Source organism: Oryctolagus cuniculus, chromosome 5 (genome assembly GCF_964237555.1).
Source record: "Oryctolagus cuniculus chromosome 5, mOryCun1.1, whole genome shotgun sequence".
NCBI lineage: Eukaryota > Metazoa > Chordata > Mammalia > Lagomorpha > Leporidae > Oryctolagus > Oryctolagus cuniculus.
In genome coordinates, this window is record NC_091436.1 from 67,072,408 (window position 1) to 67,099,994 (window position 27,587).

The 27,587-nt window shown below is 38.2% G+C and overlaps 1 pseudogene; it reads right to left on the minus strand.

Annotated features, from left to right (window-relative positions):
- Positions 1-27,375, minus strand: part of LOC100341532 (large ribosomal subunit protein eL15-like) — a 54,154-nt pseudogene extending 26,779 nt beyond the window's left edge.
- Between the last annotated feature and the right edge of the window lie 212 nt (positions 27,376-27,587).

The following is a 27,587-nucleotide window of genomic DNA, read 5'->3' on the forward strand; positions in this document are numbered from 1 at the left end:
TGATGGGTAGCAACTGTGACTAATGTGTTGTATTGCTGTACCATTATTTTTAATGTAGTTCTGAATTCTAATTATATTTTCCTTTGAAATTTTCACCCTCCAGTTCGATATAGTTTTTAATTTTCTTTCATGTGGATGGATAAAAGTAGAAGGTAAACATTTCAGCTAGAGGATTTAATATTCTGTTTCTCTTCAGTTTTTCTGCCTTTAAATCTTTGTGTTCTATATCAGTACCCCTTTCCCATCTTATTATTATTATAAGCATAATCATCCTTATATAACTGTATTCCTGGATCATGAATCCTGGAATCTTCAGGTGGTCCTACAAGATTCCTACCTCTGTAGCCCACCCAGTGCACTCTCTGTCATCTCACAACACCATCTGCCAATGCTATGCAGATTATCCCCATTGCAGCTTTCCCCCTGTGTAAGTCAGTGGCCTTAGGGGTCACTGGGACTCTAAATGAACATGGTACCATCAGAGTGAGTCATATTTTCTTCTAACTGACACCAGAACTCCCTCCCTCCCCTTTTTGGTATTTTTCATAGCATAATTTTATGCTCTGAGATATTACTTATTTTCCTTATATATCTGTTTTTCTTTCTTCCTTTCATTTATTACATTGTAAGCTCTATGAAAACAGATACATTTCCTGCCCTGTTCAGTACCTCTGCTTTCTAGAATAATAGCAAGTACATATTATCAGGAACTTAATATTTGTTGAAAAAATGAAAAATAAATAAATCCCCCTTTGTCTATTGTCAGCCTTTAATATCTCTAGATAAAATTTGCTAATGTATTAGTTAAGTTAGTATTAGCTGCTACCACGCATAAGCTCTCTAATCTTAGTAGCTTGGCACAATTATTTTTTTCTCAAAGGCTTCCATGGGAAGTCTGAATGGACTGTTCATTGTCATCTCACAGCTCTCTTCCAAGCAGTGATTTGGCAAGCCAGGCCTCTCTGTCATTTGGCTCTGACCTCCTTGATACAAGCTTCTACTAATCCTGTGCTTATTCACATCAGCAGAAGGGAAAGACCATCAGCTATGGCATGTGACATCCACTGCATCAGGTCCTGTTTCCCTGGCCGGAACCCTGCGACAGCTTTCCTTTGCAGGGAGGCTGAGAAATGTGGACCTTCTAGGGACCCTGGGTGAAGAGAAAACTTGTCTGCTAATTAGCAAGCTAGTATCTGTTGCATTGGGAGGACCCCATTCCTCGAGCTTTGAGAAGTTAGGAAGACTTGCTGAAACCATCTCAGTATTCTTCCTATGAGATTTACTCCAAAGAGATCAGTGGGAGGGATGCCAAGGGGCCAGCCTTATTGGTACATCCATGACTATGTCTTTAATGATACTGTACCATATCCCTCTCATCTCTGTTCTTCTCCGCTCCCTCTTTTATCTTTTATTAAAAATCTTTTTATACAGTTTTTAATTCTAGGATGTCACAATCTCACAATCCAGACTGCAATATTTTCTTATCTTTCCTATATCCAACACCCAAGCCCATTTTAATCTTTAATGATTTCACTTCCCATGTAGCTAAGCAGGACCAAGAAATTAATTATGAATTTTAGAAGACAAGAGTTTTCTTTGTAATAAGTTAAATTTGAGTCCTCATTGAGTGAATTTTTTCCAATAAGAAATAATAACCAGGTTTGAGAATTGTTGCTGGAGTTTTAAGTTGTCACCCAATATCATGCCAAACAACCTAGATAATTACTACTCATTTAAGTGTGTAGGCCGCATGTTTGAACATTGGAGACAGCATTTTTTAAATGAAAGCTTTTCAGTGATTATTAAACTATGTGGGAGTAAAATGTAATGGGACTGTTTATTAAGACTGAGTGGTAGAGAGGGAGGAAGGAAGGGAACATGGGAAAGAGAGAGAAGAAAGAGAAGAGAGAGAGAGAGACAGAGAGAGAGAGAGAGAGAGAGAGTTAGTTCACCCACTGGTTCTCTCCACAGATAGCAGAAACAGCCACGTCTGGGCCAGGCCAAAGCTAGGAACCTGGATCTCCATCATGGGTCTCCCATGTGATGGCAGGAGTCCAAGTACTTGGCCACCTTTCGGTGCCTTCCCAGGTACATTAGCAGTGAGCTGAATGGGAAGCAGAGCAATTGGAACATGAATCAGTGCTCTGAAATGGGATTCTGTTGTTACAAGCAGTGGCTTAACCATTGTGCCACAATGCCAGCCCTGAAAGGAAATATTGTAAATGAAGACAATTGCAAACCAAGTATTAAACATATCCAGTGACCTGAAAATAGCATTTGTTGTAAATGGCACTGGCAGTCCCATAAAAGACCAAGATTTCCAGGAGCAGGAGATTTGGAATTCATAGGGACACTTCACTGAAGTTTCACTTTACACAAAGTGAGCAATAAACTAACTTTCTCTTCTTATCAGTTTGTAAGATAGTGTCATATCCTGAGATGTGTGAATATAGATGCAGGGAACCCTATTTTATGATATATCTAAATCTTTGAGGAATATGCTTATTGAAAAATTATTTATTTATTTATTTTAAAAGGCAGTGAAACGGAAAGAGAGAGCTTCCATTTGCTGGTTCATTCCCCAAATGCCTAAAGCAGCTGTTGTTGAGCCAGACTAAAGACAGGATCCCAGAAATTCAATCCATGTCTCCCCTGTGGGTAGCAGGGAGCCATCTACTTGGGCCATCCCCTTCTGTCCCAGGATGAGCATTAGCAGGAAGCAGGAAATGGGAGCAGAGGCAGGACTGGAACCCAGGCACAGCAACACAGACTGTGGGAGTTTCGAGTGGCATCTAAACCATTTGGCCAAGTACCTGCCCCTGTACTTTACTTATGTGACAAAATGGTGACCAAAGTGAAACACTCCTTATTTTTTCCCCCTCAAAGTCTAGAAATATTTATTGATGCTTATGCTGGAGGGCATTCAGAAATATTTGAAGTATAGAGGGGCTATTATCCAATTATTATAATTTTGTTATGGAGAAGAGTAGCATAAAAATCAGTGGTTAGTGTCTACTAAGTAGGCTATGAGAGTCATTTCTCTTCAATGAATACCTGGGCTGCTGCTGTGTGGAGAGGAGACAAGAGACAGGAGATGCTTTTGGACATTATTGCTATAAATGCACTGCAACTCCAGGTGAGCATCTGAAAGCTTCCTTCAGTGCTGGGTATCACCCTCAAGCAGCTGATACACAAGGTGGGGCAAACACAGGTGAGTGTGATCGGGAGGGAACGTGCCTTGATGACATGTCACACAACTTAAGCTAGAAAGAGGGAAAATGCAGTGAGACTGATAACTGCTTTCAACTGTTTGAAGGGTTGTCATTTCAAAGAGGGATTAAACCTGGTTTTGTGTGGCCCAACAGAATAAGGACCAATGAGTTAAAGTTTCTTGCAGGAAGCTTCAGGTATAATCCATGGGTAGAAATTGTTTTTTTTTTCCTTTTTTTTTAAGTTTTTTTTTAAACATTTATTCAATAAATATAAATTTCCAAAGTACAGCTTATGGATTACAATGGATTTTCCCCACCATAACTTCCCTCCCACACGCAACCCTCCCCTCTCCTGCTAACTCACCCATTCCATTCACATCAAGATTCATTTTCAATTATCTTTACATACAGGATATCAATTTAGTATATATTAAGTAAAGATTTCAACAGTTTGCACCCGCACATAAACACAAAGTGTAAAATACTATTTGAGTACTACTTATAGCATTAATTCACATTGGACAACACATTAAGGACAGAGATCCTACATGGGGAGTAGATACACAGTGACTCCGGTTGTTGACTTAACAATTTGACACTCATGTTTATGGTGTCAGTAATCTCCCTAGGCTCTTGTCATGAGTTGCCAAGGCTATGGAAGCCTTTTAAATTCGCTACTCCGATCTTACTTAGAGAAGGTCATAGTCAAAGTGGAAGTTCTCTCCTCCCTTCAGAGAAAGGTACCTCCTTCTAGATGACCTGTTCTTTCCACTGGGATCTCACTCGCAGAACTCTTTCATTTAGGTCTTTTTTTTTTTTTTTTCAGAGTATCTTGGCTTTCCATGCCTGAAATACTCTCATGGGCTTTTCAGCCGGATCCACATGCCTTAAGGGCAGGTTTTGAGGCCAGAGTGCTGTTTAGGATATCTGCCATTCTATGGGTCTGCTGTGTATCTCAATTCCCATGTTGGATTGTTCTCTCCTTTTTTAATTCTATCAGCTAGTATTTGCAGACACTAGTCTTATTTATGTGATCCCCTTGACTCTTAATCCTATAACTATGATCAATTTTGAACAGAAATTGATCACTTGGACTAGTGAGAGGGCATTGGTACATGCCACTTTGATGGGATTGAATTGGAATCCCGTGGCACGTTTCTAACTCTACCATTTGGGGCAAGTCCTACTGAGCATGTCACAAATTGTACATCTCCTCCCTCTCCTATTCCCACTCTTATATTTAACAGAGATCACTTTTCAGTTAAAGTTAAACACGTAGGAATAATTGTGTGTTAATTCCAGAGTTCAACCAATAGTACTAGAACAAAACAAAAAAATACTAAAATGGATAAAATATTAAATTGTTCATCAACAGTCAGGACAAGGGCTGATCAAGTGACTCCTCCCCATAGTGTCCATTTCACTTCAACAGGTTTCCTTTTGGGGGTTTTGATTTGCATTTCCCTGATTACTAGTGATCCTGAACATTTTTTCATGTGTCTGTTGGCCATTTGGATTTCCTCTTTTTGAAAAATGCCTATTGAGGTCCTTGGCCCATGTCTTAAGTGGGTTGTTTGGTTTGTTGTTGTGGAGTTTCTTGATCTCTTCATAGATTCTGGTTATTAATCCTTTATCTGCTGCATAGTTTGCAAGTATTTTTTTCCCATTCTGTTGGTTGCCTCTTCACTTTCCTGTTTCTTTTTCAGTACAGAAACTTCTCAATTTGATGCAATCCCAATTTTTAATTTTGATTTGGCTGTGCCTCCGGGGTCTTTTCCAAGAAGTCTTTGCTGGTACCATTATCTTGCAGGGTTTCTCCAATGTTCTCTAATAATTTGATGGTGTCATGTCATAGATTTAGGTCTTTACCATGATGAGCGGATTTTTGTGTAAGGTGAAAGGTAGGGGTCTTGCTTCATGCTTCTGTACGTGGAAATCCAATTTTCCCAGCACCATTTATTGAATAGACTGTCCTTACTCCAGGAATTGGTTTGAGATCCTTGGTCAAATTTAAGTTGGCTGTAGATGTTTGGATTGATTTCTGGTGTGTCTATTCTGTAGCATTGGCCTATCTATCTGTTTCTGTACCATACCATGTTGTTTTGATTACAACTGCCCTGTAGTATACCCTGAAATATGGTATTGTCATGCCTCTAGCTTTCCTTTTGTTGTGCAAGGTTGCTTTAGCTATTTGAGGTCTCCTGTGTCTCCATATAAATTTCAGCATCATTTTTTCCAGATCTGAGAAGAATGTCTTTGGTATTTTGATTGGTATTGCATTGAATCTATATATTTTTTTAATTTTTTATTTATTTATTTATTTTAAAATTTTTTTGACAGGCAGAGTGGACAGTGAGAGAGAGAGACAGAGAGAAAGGTCTTCCTTTGCCGTTGGTTCACCCTCCAATGGCCGCCGCGGCCGGCATGTTGCGGCCGGCACACCACGCTGATCCGATGGCAGGAGCCAGGAGCCTGGTGCTTTTCCTGGTCTCCCATGGGGTGCAGGGCCCAAGCACCTGGGCTATCCTCCACTGTACTCCCTGGCCACAGCAGAGAGCTGCCTGGAAGAGGGGCAACCGGGACAGAATCCGGCGCCCCAATCAGGACTAGAACCCGGTGTGCCTGCGCCGCAAGGTGGAGGATTAGCCTAGTGAGCCGCGGCGACGGCCGCATTGAATCTATAAATTGCTTTTGGGAGAATGGACATTATGATGATGTTGATTCTTCTAATCCATGAGCATGGAAGATTTTTCCATTTTTTGGTATCCTCTTATATTGCTTTCTTTAAGATTTTGTAATTCTCATCTTAGAGATCTTTAACGTCCTTGGTTAAGTTTATTCCAAGGCATTTGATTGTTTTTGTGGCTATTGTGAATAGGATTGATCTTAGAAGTTCTTCCTCAGCCGTGGCATTGCCTGTGTATACAAAGGCTGTTGATTGCGCATTGATTTTATATCCTGCTACTTTGCCAAAATCTTCTATGAGTTCCAATAGTCTCTTAATAGAGTTCTTTGGGTCCCCTAAATAAAGAATCATATCATCTGCAAAGAGGGATAGTTTGAGTTCTTCCTTCCCAGTTTGTATCCCTTTAATTTCTTTTTCTTGCCTAATGGCTCTGGCTAAAACTTTCAGTACTATATTGAATAGCAGTGGTGAGAGTGGACATCCCTGTCTGGTACCAGATCTCAGTGGACATGCTTCCAACTTTTCCCATTCAATAGGATGCTGGCCGTGGGTTTTTCTTTTTCTTTTTCTTTTCTTTTCTTTTCTTCTTCTTTTTTTTTTTTTTGACAGGTAGAGTGGACAGTGAGAGAGAAAGACAGAAAGGTCTTCCTTTTCCGTTGTTTCACCCCCAATGGCTGCTGTGGCCAACGCGTTGAGGCCGGTGCACCAAGCTGATCCGAAGCCAGGATCTAGGTGATTCCTCCTGGTCTCCCATGCGGGTGCAAGGCCCAATGACTTGTGCCATGCTCCACTGCACTCCCGGGCCACATCAGAGAGCTGGCCTGGAAGAGGGGCAACCAGGACAGAATCCAGCGCCCCGACCAGGACTAGAACCTGGTGTGCTGTCGCTTCAGGCAGAGGATTAGCTTGTTGAGCCGCAGAGCCGTCTGGCCGTGGGTTTCTCATAAATTGCTTTGATTTTACTGAGGAATGTTCCTTCTATACCCAATTTACTTGGAGTTTTCATCATGAAAGGTGTTGTATTTTATCAAATGCTTTCTCTGCATCTATTGAGATAATCATATGGTTTTTCTTTTGCAGTTTGTTAATGTGGTGTATCACATTGATTGTTTTGCGAACATTGAACCATCCCTGCATACGAGGTATAAATCCCACTTGTTCTGGGTGGATGATCTTTCTGATGTGTTGTTGCATACTATTGGCAAAAATTGTATTGAGGATTTTTGCATCTATGTTCATCAGGGATATTGGTTTGTAATTTTTTTCAATGCTGCATCTTTTTCCAGCTTTGGGATTAAGGTGATGCTGGCTTCATAGGAAGAATTCAGGAGGATTCCCTCTTTCTCGATTGTTCTGAGTAGTTTGAGAAGAATTGGAGTTAGTTCTTCTTTAAATGTCTGGTAGAATTCAGCAGTGAATCCATCTGGTCCTGGGCTTTTCTTTGTTGGGAGGGCCTTTATTACTGTTTCAATTTCTGTCTCAGTTATGGGTCTGTTTAGGTTTTCGATGTCTTCCTGGTTCAATTTAGGTAGGTTGCATGTGTCCAGGAATCTATCCATTTCTGATAGATTTCCCTGTTTGCTGGCATAGAAGTCCTGATAGTGATTTCTGATGATTCTTTTTATTTCTGTGGTGTCTGTTACATTTCCTTTTTCATCTCTGATTTCATTGATTTGAGTGTTTTCTCTTCTTTTTTAAGTTAGTTGGGCCAATGGTGTGCCAGTTTTGTTTATTTTTTCAAAAATCAGCTCTTCGTTTGGCTGATTTTTTGTAATTTTTTTTGGATTCAATCCTATTGATTTCTTCTCTGATTATAATTATTTCTTTCTCCTACTAGTTTTGGGTCTTGTTTGCTGCAGTTTTTCTAGATTGTTGAAATGCATTGAAAGCTCGTTTATTTGGTGCCTTTCCAATTTCTGATGTAGGCACCTATTGATATAAACTTCCCTCTTAACACTGCTTTTGCTGTATCCCATAATTTTTGATATGTTGTGTTGTTATCCTCATTTACTTCCAGAAATTTTTTGATTTCTCTTTTGATTTCTTCTGTGACCCAGTGTTCATTCAGGAGCATTTCAAGAATGTGATGTCATTTGAATATATATCTAGTTTTGTGTGATGAATTGTTATTCCAAACATGTATGTTCAACTGTGAAGGTGACCTTATTTGGGAATAGGGTCTTTCTAGATAAATTGAAGCAGAGAACATCCCAGGTTAGGGTGGGCCTTACCTGTTCCCAAGAATATGCTCACAAGAAAAGGGAAGTTTGGAAGTAGACAGGGAGAGTGTGCCATATCATCATAGAGGGAGAGATCAAAGCAATATGTCAACAAATCAAGGAACATCAAGGACTGTGGCAACTTCCAAAAGCTATGAGAGAGAGGTACAAACATATTTTTCCCTCAGGCCCTTAAGAAATATCCAGAGACCAATAATGCTTATATCTTGATTTCTGACTTCTGTACTCCAGGTACAGAAAATATTTGTTTTATACCACCCAGTTTATGGCACATTGTCACCACTTGGGAAACTACCACACCTAGGGATAGAAAAACAGTGTTGACCCTAGAAGAAGAGTTGAGACATATTTGAATGAAACAGACAGTGAGTGGCAGGGAGGAAGGAACAAGAATAAGATGAATTATCTAAGAATTCTCCTGAAATAATAATAATTTCAATAGCACTCACTAAATGCCAGATACCATTTAAATTCTGTAATACAAATGTATTGTCTCATTTATTTCTCACATCAACTCTTAGAGATAGGTACTAATGTTATCCTCCTTTCACAGATGGGGAAATTGAGGCAAGATGTTTAAATAACTTGCATGTAGATTCATAACTAGTAATTGAGGGAGTCAGGGTTAGAACCAAAAATACTTAATCTCTGTTCTTTTCACATTTTAGGTGGGATTAAATGCAGGGCTATGTCTTAGTTTGGGTATACACTCAAGGAGTTAAGTTCCTTATTTTCCCTTCCTCAACAGTCTTGTGCTATTAAAAAGACTTATTTTTCTGATTAGAATGTTTAAATACAACTTCTTTGAATGGTATAATAATTTCTTCTTTGTCTGTAAATCAGAACTATTTCATCTCACCTTACTACATTTCATTTCCAGAACAATGTTTAATAATATGTTAGTTCCTTACTGTGTTAGGTCACCAAGTCACCATAATTTTCTTGATTTCTTTACTCTTCTTGTCTAAAGAGTATGTTAATTGCTTCAGGAGTCATACTTTCCCCAGCATGGCTATAATTAATTTAGAAGACTAGGCTTGGATAACCAGAGCAAAATCCATCTTGTCGTCCATAGTAATTCTCCCCTAGGGATTTTCCAAGAGTGTTTCTAATTAGAGGAAAATGAGCCAGCACATTAGATACACCCTAATGTAACTTCCAAAAGTTTCTTTTAAATGACTTAGATTACTTCAAGTTTTAATTTGTGAAGCTATTTGATATGAGGATACTTCAATATGTCTGTGGAAAGAATTAGGAATTAGGCAAAGACTTCTTGGATTAGACTCCACAATCACAGGCAGAAATAGAAAAAAGGGGTTGTATTAATGTAAGAAGCTTCTGCACAGCAAAAGAAACTCTCAACAAAGACACAAATGACAGAATGGGAGAAAATACTTCCAAACTATATGTCTGATAATGGATTAATATCTAGGATATATAAGAAGCTCAAGTAACTCAACAACAAAACAAACAATCTGGTTAACAAATAGGCTAATCATGTGAACAGACATTTTTCAAAGGATAAAACACAAATGGCCAACAGAAACATGAAAAGATGCTCAGGATCACAAGCCATCAGGGAAATGCAATTAAAAGCCACAATGAGGTTTCACCTCACTCCAGTTAGAATGGATATCATCTAAAATTAAAAAAAAAAATGTTGGTGAAGGTATGGGAGGAAAAGTTGGAAATATAAACTAGTACAACCATTATGTAAAACAATATGAAGATTCATCAGAAATCTGAAAATAGGTCTACTATGTGACCCAGCTATTCCACTCCTAGCAATTTAACCTTAGGAAGTGAAATCAGCATATTAAAGAGTTAGCTCTACCTCAGTGTTCATAGGAGCTCAACTCACAATAGCTAAGATATGGAATCATCCAAGATGTCCATCAAATGAAGACTAAATAAAATTATTGTATAAATACACAATGGGATACTACTCAGCCAGAAAAAATGAAATCCTGTCTTTCTCAACAAAATAGATACATTTAGAGACCATTATATTTAGTGAAATAAGTCAGTCTCTAAAAGACAAATATTATATATTTTTCATGATTTGTGATAACTAATATGCAGAGTACAAAAATGTAATATTTATAAGAAAAATTGACATTCTAAGAGTTGATTATTGTTCGTTTAATATCCCTTTTCTATACTTCCGAGAATCAATTGATTTTCTACTTACTGATTTTTTTTATTTAGTGGAGGGTTAAGCTTGTGATTATAAAGTAAATTGAAAGTATGCCAATATAAAAGTTAAAAGAAAAAGAAGAAAGTAAGGAGGAAGATGGTAGAAATGAGGGCAGGAGGAAGGGTAAGTTGAAAACTGTCATTATCCTTTTTAAATTATGTATATGAAATACATGAAAATTTTATAGAAATAAAAAATTAAAAAAATTATTTTGATGCCGAAAATCATTCAGAATTCATGTACAATCTTCTCAAAGTACATATTTTCCATGAACTCAAGGGTTTTTAAAAAGTTCATGCAAAATATGTATTATGAGAAAACTATGCATGAATTTAAAAAAATATACTCCAAAGTATATTCATTGTTTAACATGTTTCTCTAAAATTTCTCCAAAATTAAAAAAAATATACTCCAAAGTATATTCATCATTTAACATGTTTCTCTAAAATGTTTTAAATACTCTCCCATAGTTATATATTGCAATAGTTTGTTTACTGTATTTAAAAATAAAATTCAGTACAAATGTTATGGCAAATTTATTTAAACATGACAGGTCACAAATTAATTTTCTATAATGTTTAATGAAAATACAACACACAAGTATACTAGACAACTATAGTTTGAAAAATTTACCTAAAATTGGTGAGGAAAATCTTTAAAATTCAAGGATAATAGAGAAATCAATGCATAATTGGAAGGGAGCCAATAAAATATTTGCCTAGGAGAAAAATAGAATGTTATATAAAACAATTCAGTACTCCTTGATTTTAAAATCATCTATATGCTAGATATTGGGATTAATTGGAAAATAAACAACATCTTTTCTAATATGTTTATCTCATGGTTCAGTGTAGAGTTGAGGAATGCTTATGTAAATATAATTTCTTTTGAGTTCAGTTTTTACGTCTCATACAAAGGATTGCGATGATAATATCAATGCTACTAATGCAAAAGTCATTTTATTAGTCAATCGGAATCCCTTGGAGATTTCCCCAGAGGTAAATTTTCTGGACTAATTGAAATAAAAAGTGTTAAATGTAAAAGCAGTTGGGGACGTGTTGAATCTGTTACACTGATGTGGAGTGAGGAGTGCAGTTGCATTGTAAGTGACCCAAATACACATTAATATAAGGTCAAATTTTCCTGCATCTATTTCAGATAATGATAAACAAAGATAATAGTAACTTGTTTTTATAAACTTTAACTAATTTAGAGTAACCTTATGGCAAATTTGAATTTATGAAAAAATCACATTACCAATTGATCTTTTAAAAAGCATACTAGTTGTTTCATTGTGGCTGCTAGTTACCTATACAATTAGCAGGGATGGACACTTTGAATTGGAGGATTCATTCTTTTTTTTTTTTTAACTTTTATTTAATGAATATAAATTTCCAAAGTACAGCTTATGGATTACAATGGCTTCCCCCCCATAACGTCCCTCCCACCTGCAACCCTCCCCTTTCCCACTCCCTCTCCCCTTCCATTCACATCAAGATTCATTTTCGATTCTCTTAATATACAGAAGATCAGTTTAGCATACATTAAGTAAAGATTTCAACAGTTTGCACCCACATAGAAACACAAAGTGAAATATACTGTTTGAGTACTCGTTATAGCATTAAAACTCAATGTACAGCACACTAAGGACAGAGATCCTACATGAGGAGTAAGTGCACAGTGACTCCTGTTGTTGACTTTACAAATTGACACTCCTGTTTATGGCATCAGTAATCTCCCTATGCTCCAGTCATGAGTTTCCAAGGCTATGGAAGCCTTTTGAATTCTCCGACTCTTATCTTGTTTAGACAAGGTCATAGTCAAAGTGGAGGTTCTTGGCCGGCGCCGCGGCTCACTAGGCTAATCCTCCGCCTAGCGGCGCCGGCACACCGGGTTCTAGTCCTGGTCAGGGCGCCAGATTCTGTCCCGGTTGCCCCTCTTCCAGGCCTGCCCTCTTCTGTGGCCAGGGAGTGAAGTGGAGGATGGCCCAGGTGCTTGGGCCCTGCACCCCATGGGAGACCAGGAAAAGCACCTGGTTCCTGGCTCCTGCCATCGGATCACCGTGGTGCGCCGGCCGCGGCGCACTGGCCGCGGCGGCCATTGGAGGGTGAACCAACGGCAAAGGAAGACCTTTCTCTCTGTCTCTCTCTCTCACTGTCCACTCTGCCTGTCAAAAACAAAACAAAACAAAACAAAACAAAAAAAACAAAAGTGGAGGTTCTCTCCTCCCTTCAGAGAAAGGTACCTCCTTCTTTGATGACACATTCTTTCCACTGGGATCTCACTCACAGAGATCTTTTTTTTTTTTTTTTTTTTCGCCAGAGTGTCTTGGCTTTCCATGCTTGAAATACTCTTATGGGTTTTTCAGCCAGGTCCGAATGCCTTTAGGGCTGATTCTGAGGCCAGCGTGCTGTTTAGGACATCTGCTATTCTATGAGTCTGCTGAGTATCTCGCTTCCCATGTTGGATCACTCTCCCCTTTATTCTATCGGTTAGTATTAGGAGGTACTAGACTTGTTTATGTGCTCCCTTTGACTCTTAGTCCTTTCATTATGATCAATTGTGAACTGAAATTGTCACTGGGACTAGTGAGATGGCATTGGTACATGCCACCTTGATGGGATTGAATTAGAATCCCCTGGTATGTTTCTAAGTCTGCCGTTTGAGGTAAGTCAGCTTGAGCATGTCCCGAATTGCACATCTCTTCCCTCTCTTATTCCCACTCTTATATTTAACAGTGATCACTTTTCAGTTAAGTTTCAGCACTTAAGAATTGTGTATTGATTACAGTATTCAACCAAAAGTATTAAGTAGAACAAACAAACAAAAAATACTAAGAGGGATAACATATCAAGTTGCTCATCAACAGTCAGGGTGAGGGCTGATCAAGTCACCGTTTCTCATAGTGTTCATTTCACTTTAACAGGTTTCCTTTTTGGTGCTCAGTTAGTTGTCACCTATCAAGGAGAACAAGTGGTATTTTTCCCCTTGGTATTGGCTTATTTCACTCAGCATAATGTTTTCCAAGTGCCTAACAGGGATCACATTTCAGTTAAAATTTTTAAACACCCAAGAATAATTGTGTGTTAATTACAGAGTTCAACCAATGGTACTAGAACAAAACAAAAAAAAATACTAAAATGGATAAGGTATTACATTGTACATCAACCGTCAGGACAAGAGCTGATCAAGTCACTGTTTCTCATAGTGTCCATTTCACTTCAACAGGTTTCCCCTTTTGTGCTCAGTTAGTTGTCGCCAATCAGGGAGAACATACGATATTTGTCCCTTTGGGACTGGCTTAATTCACTCAGCATGATGTTTCCCAGATTCCTCCATCTTGTTGCAAATGACCGGATTTCATTGTTTTGACTGCTGTATAGTATTCTATAGAGTACATGTCCCATAATTTCTTTATCCAGTCTACTGTTGATGGGCATTTGGGTTGGTTCCAGGTCTTAGCTATTGTGAATTGAGCTGCAATAAACATTAATGTGCAGACAGCTTTTTTGTTTGCCAATTTAATTTCCTTTGAGTAAATTCCAAGGAGTGGAATGGCTGGGTTGTATGGTAGGGTTATATTCATGTTTCTGAGGAATCTCCAGACTGACTTCCATAGTGGCTTTACCAGTTTGCATTCCCACCAACAGTGGTTTAGTGTCCCTTTTTCCCCACATCTTCTCCAGCATCTATTGTTGGTAGATTTCTGAATGTGAGCCATTCTAACTGGGGTGAGGTGAAACCTCATTGTGGTTTTGATTTGCATTTCCCTGATTGCTAATCTTGTTTTTTAAAAGTGGTGAATTCTCCAATTGTCTTCTTACACCCAGCTGCTTCTTGCACTTCAAGAATTGACTGCATTGATTCCTGTACCACTGTGTCTCACTTTCTCTCACCCCAATAGCCATTTTCTCTCTGTAACCTCCACTAAATCCTAAAAAAAATCAGAGGAATTGCTGACCTAATTGTAAAGCAGTGATTCCCTTCTAGGAGGCCTACCTGCCAGCCTGATATTTTTCCTCTGAGAGCTGAATTAGCATGGGCAGAGATAAGGAAGGAGAAGAGGCAGAACAGTAACTCTAAAGTTCAGAGGGTCTTCTAAGTGTAAGACAGGGGAAAATATGAGAGAGGATCAAAGACCAAAGTGGAAGGGATTCTGAAAATGCACTGTCCATGAGAGTAAACTCCACCTCCCCTCTCACTGTGGCTAATCCATTATTCAACACTCCTAGAGACCTATAAGGGTATATAAAGCATTAGCAGCATCTCACAAACTTTGATGTGTTGTGTGTTTACAATTCCATTCAAAGCAGATTCAAATTTCTTTTAAGGTCTCTTCTTTAAGTAAATGACTATTTAGAAAACGTTTGTTTGTATTTGCAGGGTGTTTTATTGTATTACAATCACTTATTTCTTCTTTAATTCCATTCAGATCAGTGAAAGGTATGATTTCATTATTTTTAAATTTGTAGAAATCTGTTTATTGGCAGATACAGTCTTTCTTAATAAAACACCATGTGCACTCAAGTGAATGTGCTTTGTCATTTTTTTTGTCCTGTAATATCTATTAAGTCAGACTAAATGAGAGTGTTCAAATCATCTATACTACCAGTTTTTCTGTTTTTTTTTTTTTTTTTTGTATAATTGTCCTATCAGTTCTCAGTAAAAATTGTGATGATTGTGTATGTGCCTGTTTTTCTCTTTAATTCTGTCAACTTTGATTTCACCTCTTTGGAATGCTTTGCACATTTGTGAATATTATGACATCCTGAAGAATTGAAACTTTTACCATTATGAAGTGTCCCTCTTTATCTTTGCTAATATATTTGATTTTCAAATACATCTAAAGTTAATACTGAAAATCTAGCCTCCTGACGCCTACTGATTATATAAGTTATCTTTTACATCTATTTATTTTAACTTTTCTGTGTATTTTTAAAAATCTGTAGTTTTAAAGAGCACAGAGTTTTGCCTTATTTTTATTTGTTTGGTTGGTTTAATCTACTATAAAACAACAAACTTTATTTGAAGTGGTTGGTCCATTGTTAAAACTTTAATAAACAGGATTATTTATATACATGGGTGCTGGTCCACCATTTGACATTTTGTTTTCTAATTAACTCTTGTGGCTTTTCTGTGTTTTTGCTGTTGTTTTTGTTGTTGCTTTTTGGTTGTTTTTGGTGGTGTTTTTGTTTTGTTTTGTTTTGTTTTTGGGTTCTCTATTCCTACTTTACTGTCTTTTGTGAGCATAGGGTTTGGGTATTCTTAGAATTTCATTTCAGATTTTCTATTTCAGTTATCTTCCTTTGCATTCTTTTTAACTTACTGACCTAGGAACTACACTATACACAGAGTAAATGTTACTGCTTCACATGAGATACAGAAACTGTACACTTTTAGATTAATATCTTCCCATTCTTTTCATTACCACAGTTGTATCTATATTGCATACATATATATGTATATATATAAATATGTACATCATGAAATTGTCAATACAATGTTATATTTAGTGTTTTAAATCTTGCAGGGTTTATAAAGACAAAAGGACAAAGGCAAAAAAAAGTTCTAATTTGCATCCACCCAGATACATACCACTTCTGATACTCTCTTCTTTCCTGAAAATCTGAATTTCTTCCTATCCTCTTTTTATCCCAAAGAAATCATAATTCTAAATTGATTCTTTACTGGGAATATGAATTTCTATATTATCACTTTTTTCATTATAAAGAGTCTGACGAATGATACTAATAAATAGAATGAAGTTTCTGTTAAGCAAGATAAATATGCTACTGAGTTCTGCTGTATATATTGTGTCTCCAGTCTACAATAATGGATTTTGAACTTGTATTTACTTGGTGGGTAGGTCTCATGTTAAGTGTTCTTACCACAATAAAATAAAGTTTAAGCATAAATAAATATTTAATGAAAATAAAGAATGTCCTCTTTCATATCTTTGAATACTTGGTCTGTGGCAGCAAATTTTCTTAACTTACTTAATATGAAAATTTCTTTTTTTTTCTTCATTATTGAAGGATATTTTCAGTGAAATAGACTTCTGTTTCTAAGGAATATATTAATACATTGGATTCTCAGGGTCACAGTAAATTCATGATAATTAATAAAACACAATTCTCATCAATTCTCGTGTCATTGTGATATTAATACAATGAGAACAAATTCTTTGTAGTTCATAGATACAATTCTAAGGATATAATGATCCTTCCTCCCTCTTTCTTCCCTTTTCTTTTCATTCTTTTCTTTTTGCTTTTTCTTTCTTTCTTATTTTTCTGGATTAACAATTTTCTGTATTCATGTTTTCTTTTCAGTACTTTAAAGATTTTTAAAAAGGGGATATTTTATTCTCTCTTGGTCTCATTGGTTTCTACCATCTGGGGCAAGTCAGCTTGAGCATGTCCCAAATTGTACATCTCTTCCCTCTCTTATTCCCACTCTTATGTTTAACAGGGATCACAGGAGGATACATTCTTAATTTTTGAGATATAAAGCATACATGACTCTTTAGTAGAAAAAATTACATTTTATTAAATCATATTCTTAATTAATAGTACACTTGAGAATGGAATCATCCACGTCAGTTTGAATATATGGTGTAGGTTTGGTGATAAATACATTGAGAGCAGGAGCGAGTGAGTGAGTGAATGAGTGAGATCTTCCATTTGCATATTCACACCCCAAATGTCCACAAGGGTCAGGGCTTGGCCAGGCTGAAGCTAGGAGTCTGGAGCTCCATCCAGGTCTTCCTCATGGGTGGCAGGATCCCAGGTACTTGCATTCCCAGGTGCATTAGCAGGGAGCTGGATTGGAAGTGGAGCAGCTGAGACTCCAGTGGGCACTGAGATGGGATGCCGGCATCCCAGGTGGAAGCTTAACTCACTGTACCACAACACTGGCCCTTATGTCACACATTTATTAAGTGTTTGTTATTCAAGATTCTTCTACTTCTTTTGGTGATTTTATTTTCTATATTTATTGGTTCAGAAGAAAATTAAGAAAGTTAAGCTTCTTACCTTTGAAGTACGTCTCAAAACTATGTATGACTTTACAAATATCCAGTTCACACTTTGGCCACGAAACTTCCTTGTTTGAAATTGCTTTCTCTTAATACTTTTTTTTTGACAGGCAGAGTTAGACAGTGAGAGAGAGAGAGACAGAGAGAAAGGTCTTCCTTCTGTTGGTTCACCCCCCAAATGGCTGCTACGGCCGGCGCACTGCGCCGATCTGAAGCCAGGAGCCAGGTGCTTCCTCCTGGTCTCCCATGCGGGTGGAGGGCCCAAGTCCTTGGGACATCCTCTACTGCCTTCCCGGGCCACAGCAGAGAGCTGGACTGGAAGAGGAGCAACTGGGACAGAATCCTGCACCCCTCGGGGTGCTGGCTCCACAGGAGGAGGATTAGCTTAGTGAGCCGCGGCGCTGGCCCTCTTAATACTTGTTACTATATTTTGATAATAAGTCACCTTAACGCTGGTCCTGTGGTTAGGACACAGAGTAAACCCAATGGAATTTGTGAGTAAAGCCCTACCAGATGCCACCCTAGGGAAGAGGGCAGATAACTGTTATCAGAGAATTACTGGGTGAATTTCATTTTCCATTATATCAAAATTGTTCATTTTCTATACAGTATTATTATCAGCAAAGAAAGAAGTGCAGAGGGCCTGAGCAAGAATCTTCAACATGTTGAGTCCTCTGTTTTATTTACTCTTTCATAGTCCAGCCCCCCTTCCCTAAAGCAGGGAAGTGGCTCCCTGTGACCTGACCACACCACTCTTTGGAATGTCTTTCTCGGGTTAAGAAGTGTAGATTATGTTTATCCAATATTTTGTCAGTGAGACATGACTTTCTTCTTTGTAAATAGTATAATTTCATCCTTATTGGCATCGAGTGTATCCGTTTCTAGCTCTATGGAACTTCTAGCTTCCTAGAACGCATGAGCAACATTCTTAAGTTGTTTGGAAAAGAAGCTTCTAATATGGAGTGGTGTAATAAATGGAGTTTTCCTCTTCTCCTAATTGCCAATGAAAAGTGATTCTAACTACAAGATGCCTTCCATAGCCATCCATGACTTCCTTAATGTCAGTAACCACTGTGAATTGCCAGGATTAGAACCTCAGCCACGCCAGTTGAGACCGTTAGTGCTCTTGGCATCCAAACTAGAACTGACTTTTCCCCCCAAAAATTTATCTTCTGTTTTATACTATTCCCACTTGGTTAGCATGTTTCTGTATAAAAGTTTTGCTTTGGCCGGCGCCACGGCTCACTAGGCTAATCCTCCACCTTGCGGCGCCGGCACACTGGGTTCTAGTCCTGGTCGGGGCACTGGATTCTGTCCCGGTTGCCCCTCTTCCAGACCAGCTCTCTGCTATGGCCCGGGAGTGCAGCGGAGAATGGCCTAAGTACTTGGACCCTGCACCCGCATGGAGACCAGGATAAGTACCTGGCTCCTGCCTTCGGATCAGCGCGGTGCGCCGGCTGCAGCGTGACGGCCGCGGCGGCCATTGGAGGGTGAACCAACGGCAAAGGAAGACCTTTCTCTCTGTCTCTCTCTCTCTCACTGTCCACTCTGCCTGTCAAAAAAAAAAAAAAGTTTTGTTTTAAAAGGTAACACTATATTTGTAAGATGAAGCTTTCTATTTTTCTTCTTTAAAAAGGACTGAATTTATATAGCTTATTTAGGTTTAACTTCTGCTTTTTTTTAATCTTGATTCTACAAGTTAAGAATAAAATGCATGTAATGATGACAGGGTGCAGTGAAACTAATTTTCACGATGATACTATTAAGACTTGTTTTATTGTTGTATTATGAGATCTTCAAGACAGTTCATGAAAAATGTATATCAAAAAGATCATTCATGGTTTCAATTTTTGCTCTAAAATAAATTTATTCTTTAATTCTGCCTTTACAGAAACTTTTTGAAGTTCCCATATATGTCATTGACTATTCTGCTTTGTTGAATTATATTTAAGGATAGGTTTCCAACTGACTTTTCTGCTCCTGCCTTGTTTAAACTCTTTGGATGTTAGTCTCCCTTTTTTAAACCTAAGCTGCTCTAAAGTAGAAAGAAACATCCTAGTATCACATAGAGTATTCAACTTAACACTTTGCTGGAAAATGCTATTTTAAAACCTTTTCTTATGCTTCAGACTACCCCTTTTGATTGATATTCCTTTACTCCTTCAAAGTTTCTATATCTTTCTCCTCAGCTGCCTCTGTGTCAGCACAGGCATGGCACTGGAAGCAGTGTCATCATTCTTTCTCCCAACCCATGTGTCTGGGTCTTACTCTGCTTGCCTTATGTGTTCATCTTTGTTAAATATTTCAGGATAAAATTAAATTTCATGACAGTATTTTTCTGTACTAAAAAAAAAAAGCAACCTGATTAGGGAGTATATAATTTTGAGCAAAATTCAACCTGACAGCAATTTGTATATGACTTATATAGCATGCTATTTCCTCATGAAGAATATAAGATGTCTTTATAATTATTATATAATCTATTACCACAAGACACCCTTACAGAGAAAAAGTAAAGGTCTCATTAAAGTTCATCTATCTCTTGTCCTTTTGAAGAATCCATTTCTCAAGAATCCATTCTTGAGAAAAGTCTGGGGAAGATTCCACAATTTTATCAATGCGTTTCAATCTAACACACAAAGCTGGCCCTTTGTGGTAGAGAGGCGGTTCCATTTTGAACTAGATGTGACTTTAAGAAATAGGAAACCAAAACACTCGCAAATGGAACTTTGCACCACGGGGTTTGATTGATTGCTGTTGTATCTGTGACCATGAAACAGACCTTCTCTATAATTACCTGTGTTCGTTTTATCATACAGTTCTCAATAAAGCAGATAGAAGATTTATATGCAAGGCTACTATCTTAGGTCAAGTAGAAAGGAAATGAAAATGGCTTGGGGGAGTGATAGTGGCTCAATACCAGTACTGGACAATTTTCACCATTGTTCCCACCATAATTCTGCTTGTTTTCCTTCCCACTCCCCATGTTTTTTTCTGTCTTCCCCTTGCTTATATTCCTCCAATGGAGCTCCAGCTTACAGTTCTTGGAATTCATGGGAATAGTCTTCATGCTTCTTTCAATTGAGAATACTGGTTACCAACATATACCTATAATGGGCTTCCTCAGCTCTCTTGGGTTTTTTACTTAGGCATCACATCCTCATTGAGGCTTTATTGAGAACCCATCCAAAATTGTGATTTCTTTGGCCACACATATACCTACCCCTTCCTCCTCTTCTGCCTCGCTTGTTCTTTTCATTATTTATCACCATCTAACACTATGCAATATACTAATTTATCATGTTTATTATCTCTCTATTCCCTCTGATGTATAAATTCCATCAAAGCAGGGATTTCTGTCTACTAAGCAGTTACCTCCAAATATTAGTGATTCATTCCAGAAAATTATACATTCTATGTAATAATGTTAACTGGGAAACTATTATTATGTATAGAAAAAATAATGTATTACATATCAACTCAAAAACTACAACCAAGTATATAGCTAAAATATGCATGTAAGAATGTAAAAAGCATGAAAAAATCATTTCTTTTTGCTGTAAGCAGATAATCTAATGCAGTCATCACCAAGTATACACAGGGGATAACAATATCCAGGACCACCTGAGGATACCAAAATCTAGGGCTTTTTCAATTCCCTTGTGTAAAATGGCATGATTTTTGCATATAGTCTATATTCATCCTCCTATATAAGTCATCTCTAGACATTGTTAATACCTAACACAAAGTAATTGCTATATAAATAGCTGTCATGCTTTATTGTTTAGAGAATAATGACCAAAAAAGCCTGTACATGTTCACTATAACTGCTACTTGTCTAGTTTGAATATTTTATTTTTTAAAGATGTTTTATTCACTTGAAAGACAGAGTTACAGAGAGAGAGGAGGAGACAGAGAGAGATCTTCCATTTGCTGGTTCATTCTCTAGATGGCCACAATGACTTGGGCTGGACCAGGCAGAAACCAGCAGCAGCCAGTAGCTTAACCTTGGTCTCCCCTGTGGGTGGCTGGAGCACAAGTACTTGGGCCATCTTCTGCTTCTTTTCCTAGGCCCTTAGCTGACTCAGAAGTGGAGCAACTGGGGCTCTAACCAGTAGCAATGTGGGATGCTGGCATTGCAGGCTGCATCTTAATCTGTGACAATACAACGTCATCCCCTATTTTGTATATTTCAGTATGTGCTTGGTAGAATCTTTGGTTGCAAAATCTGTGGATATGAAGGTTAATTATATAAATTGTTTCCTTATGCCCTGGCCCGTGGGGTAATCAACTAGCACACGAGGAGGGCAAACCTGAGTGGAGAGACAAACCAGACATGAGAAGGGAGATCAAGACAGTACTCTGATCAAGGTCTCACTTTATTGGAGAAGGAGGTAGCTTATATAGTACAAGGCAAGGATTGTAACAATCGAGGGTAAGCAGGGGTCATCTTACAACATAGTTCAAAGGAAGAATTTCACAGGAATCAGTATCAATTTGACAAAGGGAGTTACAGCAAGGTCTTAGAGCTACCAGACATGCTTATCGAGGTACAATAAAGAGAGCACTGAAGCCAGATGGCCAAGCGCTAACCATATCAGTGAGCTGTACAAATGGAATTTTCTAGTGAATCCTCATTACAGGAACACAGTTGAAGGTTAGTCTAAACAAAGGCCTATACAGGGAAACCAGCACAGTGGCTCCCAACATCCTTATATATAGTAATTCATCACTTCTTGGAGCCAGAGGCACCTAAAAAATATTCCTGTGTCGACACCATGATTTTCTAAATGTCTACATGTGATACTGATTTTTTTCTTTATTCATATCCCTGCTATTTCTCTGCTAGTCTATGGTCATTTTACTTTTTATTTAATGAGCTTTTGAAATGAATTTATTTTACTTTTTTAAATTTTTTTATTTTTTAAAGATTTATATATTTATTTGAAAGTCAGAGTTACACAGAGAGAGGAGAGCAGAGAGAGAGAGAGTCTTCCATCTGCTGGTTCACTCCCCAATTGGCTGCATCAGCTGAAGCTGTGCCGATCAAAAGGCAGGAGTCAGGAGCTTCTTCCAGGTCTCCCACGTGGGTGCAGAGGCACAAGGACTTGGGCCATCTTCTACTGCTTTCCCAGGCCATAGCAGAGAGCTGGATTGGAAGTGGAGCAACCAGGTATCAAGTCCACACCCATATGGGATGCCAGCACTGCCGGCGGTGGCTTTACCTGCTACACCACAGCACGGCCCTGATACTGTTGTTTTATAAATACATTTTCATTATAACTTGAGACTCTTCATGCACAATGTTTACTAAAAACTTATATTTGAGTTTTAGAGAGAAAATATGTTTTTCCAAAAATATTTTTGCTTAAACATTAATTCTAAAAATAATTTTATTGAAAGACACATTTTCTGTGACACATTGACAATGAAAGTCAAGATGTTCTATCTAGAAAATGTCAGCAGAGTAACTCAATACAGGATAAATCAGAATTTTTAAATTACTCTAGCCATAGGTATTAGAACCATGTTTGGCAATAGCTAAAGGCACAGTGAATATCTGATGAATGAATAATATTTAGTATATACTAGGCTCTGATCTCCAGACTGAAGGATCATGTGTGTATCATGTGTATATCTCAATTGTGTATCTGTACAAGGGTTACTCTACAAAAGCCTGGGAGACAAGATTCTTCCAGAAATGACCTAAGCTCTGAAGACTTGGGCTCAGCTCACTACAGCTTTATTGATAAGACATGACTCAAAGCAAATGACACAGTCTTCAGCAGAACTTCTAAATCTTTACGGTTCATTTCAATTTAAATATATTACTGTCTGTGATACGGAGATAAAAGCATCGATTCCTGACAGAATTTTTGAATGTAAATCACATGGCACAGTAGATGGTAGATAGTGTCCAATAAAAGGTAGCTATTGATAGTTTTTTTGTCTGTTCTACTTAATATGACTGGTTTAATTCTGTAATTAATACACAGTTATTCTTAAGTGTTGAAATTTAACTGAAATGTGATCCCTGTTAAACATAAGAGTGGGAATAAGAGAGGGAAGAGATGTATAATTTGGGACATGCTCAAGCTGACTTGCCCCAAATGGTAGAGTTAGAAACATACCAGGGGATTCCAATTCAATCCCATCAAGGTGGCATGTACCAATGCCATCTCGCTAGTCCAAGTGATAAATTTCAGTTCACAATTGATCATACTGATAGGTGTAAGAGCCAAAGGGGGCCGGCGCCGTGGCTCAATAGGCTAATCCTCCACCTTGCGGCACCGGCACACCGAGTTCTAGTCCCGGTTGGGGCGCCGGATTCTGTCCCAGTTGCCCCTCTTCCAGGCCAGCTCTCTGCTATGGCCAGGGAGTGCAGTGGAGGATGGCCCAGGTGCTTGGGCCCTGCACCCCATGGGAGACCAGGAAAAGCACCTGGATCCTGGCTCCTGCCATCGGATCAGCGCGGTGCGCCGGCTGCAGCGGCGGCCATTGGAGGGTGAACCAACGGCAAAGGAAGACCTTTCTCTCTCTGTCTCTCTCTCTCACTGTCCACTCTGCCTGTCAAAAAAAAAAAAAAAAGAGCCAAAGGGAGCACATAAACATGTCTAGTACCTGCTAACACTAACTGATAGAATAAATAAAGGGGAGAGTGATCCAACATGGGAAGAGAGATACTCAGCAGACTCATAGAATGGCAGATGTCCTAAATAGCACTCTGGCCTCAGAATCAGCCCTAAAGGCATTCGGATCTGGCTGAAAAGCCCATGAGAGTATTTCAGGCATGGAAAGCCAAGACACTCTGGCAAAAGATCTCTGCGAGTGAGATCCCAGTGGAAAGAACAGGTCTTCAAAGAAGGAGGTACCTTTCTCTGAAGGGAGGAGAGAACTTCCACTTTGACTATGACCTTGTCTAAACAAGATAAGAGTCGGAGAACTCAGAGGGCTTCCATAGCCTTGGAAACTCATGACTGGAGCATAGGGAGATTACTGATGCCATAGACAGGAGTGTCAATTGGTAAAGTCAACAACAGGAGTCACTGTGCACTTACTCCTCATGTAGGATCTCTGTCCTTAATGTGCTGTGCATTGAGATTTAATGCTATAACGAGTACTCAAACAATATATTTCATTTTGTGTTTCTATGGGGGTGCAAACTGTTGAAATCTGTACTTAATGCATACTAAACTGATCCTCTGTAAAAAAAAAAAAAAAAAGAAATTATCAACTCCCAACTTGACTCTCACTGGGATTAAACATGACAATAGGTCTGATCTGATTTCATCATCATTTAAAAAAAATCATCTATTTTTTTTTCACTTTATGTTTCTGTGTGGGAACAAACTGTTGAAATCCTTACTTAATGTATACTAAGCTGATCTTCTGTATATTAAGATAATCGAAAATGAATCTTGATGTGAATGGAAGGGGAGAGGGAGTGGGAAAGGGGAGGGTTTTGGGTGGGAGTAACGGTATGGGGGAGAAGCCATTGTAATCCATAAATCGTACTTTGGAAATTTATATTCATTAAATAAAAGTTAAAAAAATATTTTTCTCATTGTTTAATCTGTGCATAATGATGCATCTGTTCATGTAATTTCTAGGTTAAATTTTAAGCACTGTTGAGCCTAGGAACTATTTACTTTATAAAAGGTTTTAGAGAATATTTCTGATAATTGTTTACAAAATGGATGAGTGTATAGCCACACATATTATTGTGATGTGATCATGAAATTATTTGAAGAAGACATAAATCCTCAGTCTTTGGTAACTCTGACTGGAATTTTGATAGAGTTATATATGGTTTTGGTTTATTCATATTTGTGTGTCCTGTCATCATTAGTCTGAATAATTAAGCATGAACCATACAAAATTTTCAAACAAGGAAATTTTTTGATCTCAAGGTATTTCTTGATTCCATTCTTATTTCTTTTTATTTTAATTTTAGAGGGGGTTGCTTTTTTCCTCATATACCTTATTTTCCAAATTGGATTTTAATTTCTGTATGTTTGTAAGGGATATTTCTAGGTAGGATTGTTGATCTATGTGTGCTTTAACTTTTTTGTACTGCATTATAGTGAGAAGTGTGACAGTAGCAAAGAATAACTACATGAAGCCGAATCCCCACACTTATTTAAAATATTATTGTGGAATTGTCCAAAAGGGTTTGAGGATGAAGGGAGTAAGACTTGAAATTGTAAATACCAATGAACACACATTACTTTCATAGAAAGAAAACATTTTTTAAATGCAAAATTACTATGAAAAAAGCTCTTTTCAAAAAAGCACACCATTTTTTTTTTCATTTATGTAGAAACAGGGAAATTTCAAAGGTTTAGTTGCTAAGAGTCATTTTCTGTTTCCATTAGCATGATCACTGGACTTAATTAGCTCCTCTACAGATTTCAGAATATGGTGATTTCTTTTGAATGCGGGGCTCTTTTATGGGAGTACCAACAACAGGTGGGCATGTACAAAGGGAAATTCTCTTTTATTTCCTGAAAACTATTCCTGTTGGTGTGATAATAGAGAACCACACTGTGATAATTTTATTGAAGATTATCCATGGGAGAAGGAGAGGGGGAGGATAACTTAATAAATCACAGAAAAACTTGAGCATTGTAAAGAGCTAGTAATGTGGGAAGAAGGCAGTTGTTGATTATGCATATGAGTATGCCTGCATAAAAATGGATCATCCATTCTCTAAGTTACTGTACACCATTTTGAAATGAAGTCCAAAGCATTTAGCAACTGTCATCTGAACATTACTTTTCTTAACACTGCATCTCTCATTGACAAAAAATGTGAGAGAAAAATACACATACATTTCTGACACATGTAAGGTATCCAGGATAACTGCTTGGCTTTTCATTCAGTTGAGGAACTGTCATTGCTTCATGGTCTGCAGATGAATGAAGGTGCTAGAGAGGTGGCGAGTAGTTCATCTGAGCAAGGGTTAGCAACCAGTGGGCTTTGGGCCACATTGGGATTTTTTTTTTCTGACAGGCAGAGTGGACAGTGAGAGAGAGAGACAGAGAAAGGTCTTCCTTTTGCCATTGGTTCACCCTCCAATAGCCGCCGCGGCCGGCATGCTGCGGCCGGTGCACCGCGCTGATCCGATGGCAGGAGCCAGGTACTTATCCTGGTCTCCCATGGGGTGCAGGGCCCAAGCACTTGGGCCATTCTCCACTGCACTCCCTGGCCAGAGCAGAGAGCTGGCCTGGAAGAGGGGCAACCGGGACTGAATCCAGCGCCCCAACCAGGACTAGAACCTGGTGTGCCAGCCGCGCCGCAGGCGGAAGATTAGCCTACTGAGCTGCGGCGCCAGCCCACATTTGGATTTGTCATCCATTTTTTATGTCTTGTGATCCTAGGATGATTTTTTACCTGTTTAAAAGATTGTATGGAAACAACTCACAAGAAAGGTAATATTCCATGACACATGAACATTTTACAAAATTCAAATGTTAGCATTCATACAGTTTTATTGGAACCTAGTCATGCTCTTTTGTTTATATTATGTCTGAGGCTGGTTTCACAGCATAAAGTCAGAGTTGAGTAGTTGCCACGTGGACTGTATGGCATGCATACCCTAAAATATTTACTATCTTGTATATCATGGACAAAGTTTACTGGTCCCTGTTTTAAAGGAATACATAATCTTTGAAATGGGGATTTTAAAACTAAGTCTTTATTTTGTTTGAATCTTACCATTTGGAATTCCCTAACTGCCAGGACTGCTTTTATTCTTATGAAGAATTTAGAAGTCTCTAACTCAACAAGAAGTCAACCTTGCTGTTGGTGTTATAGACCTACTACCAAGGGACTTCCATTAGCCTTTATTTTGTGATCAAGTCACCACCTTTTACTGCACTTTAAGTAAACAGGATTCTCACTTTATTGCTGTGGACTTGAGACTTTTTCGTGGAATCCTGCCTCAATTCCTGTATATCTTGAGGCTTTAGTTGTGTCTTGCTCTTATTAGCACTTCGTATAACCATTATTCTTCTCCTATATCCTCATTCCAGTGATTGGATTCTTTTTACCTGATGTCAGACTACCCTATTGTTGCCTGCTTTCTTGCTTGGATTTTGGACTAGTCCCTGAGGTTTGCTTCCTTTGTCATTAACTTCCCCCATTCTTGTATCTCCACCACAGGTATGTTCTCAGATGACTTTTCCTAGTCCTGTGAATCTAGTGCTTTAAATTGGCG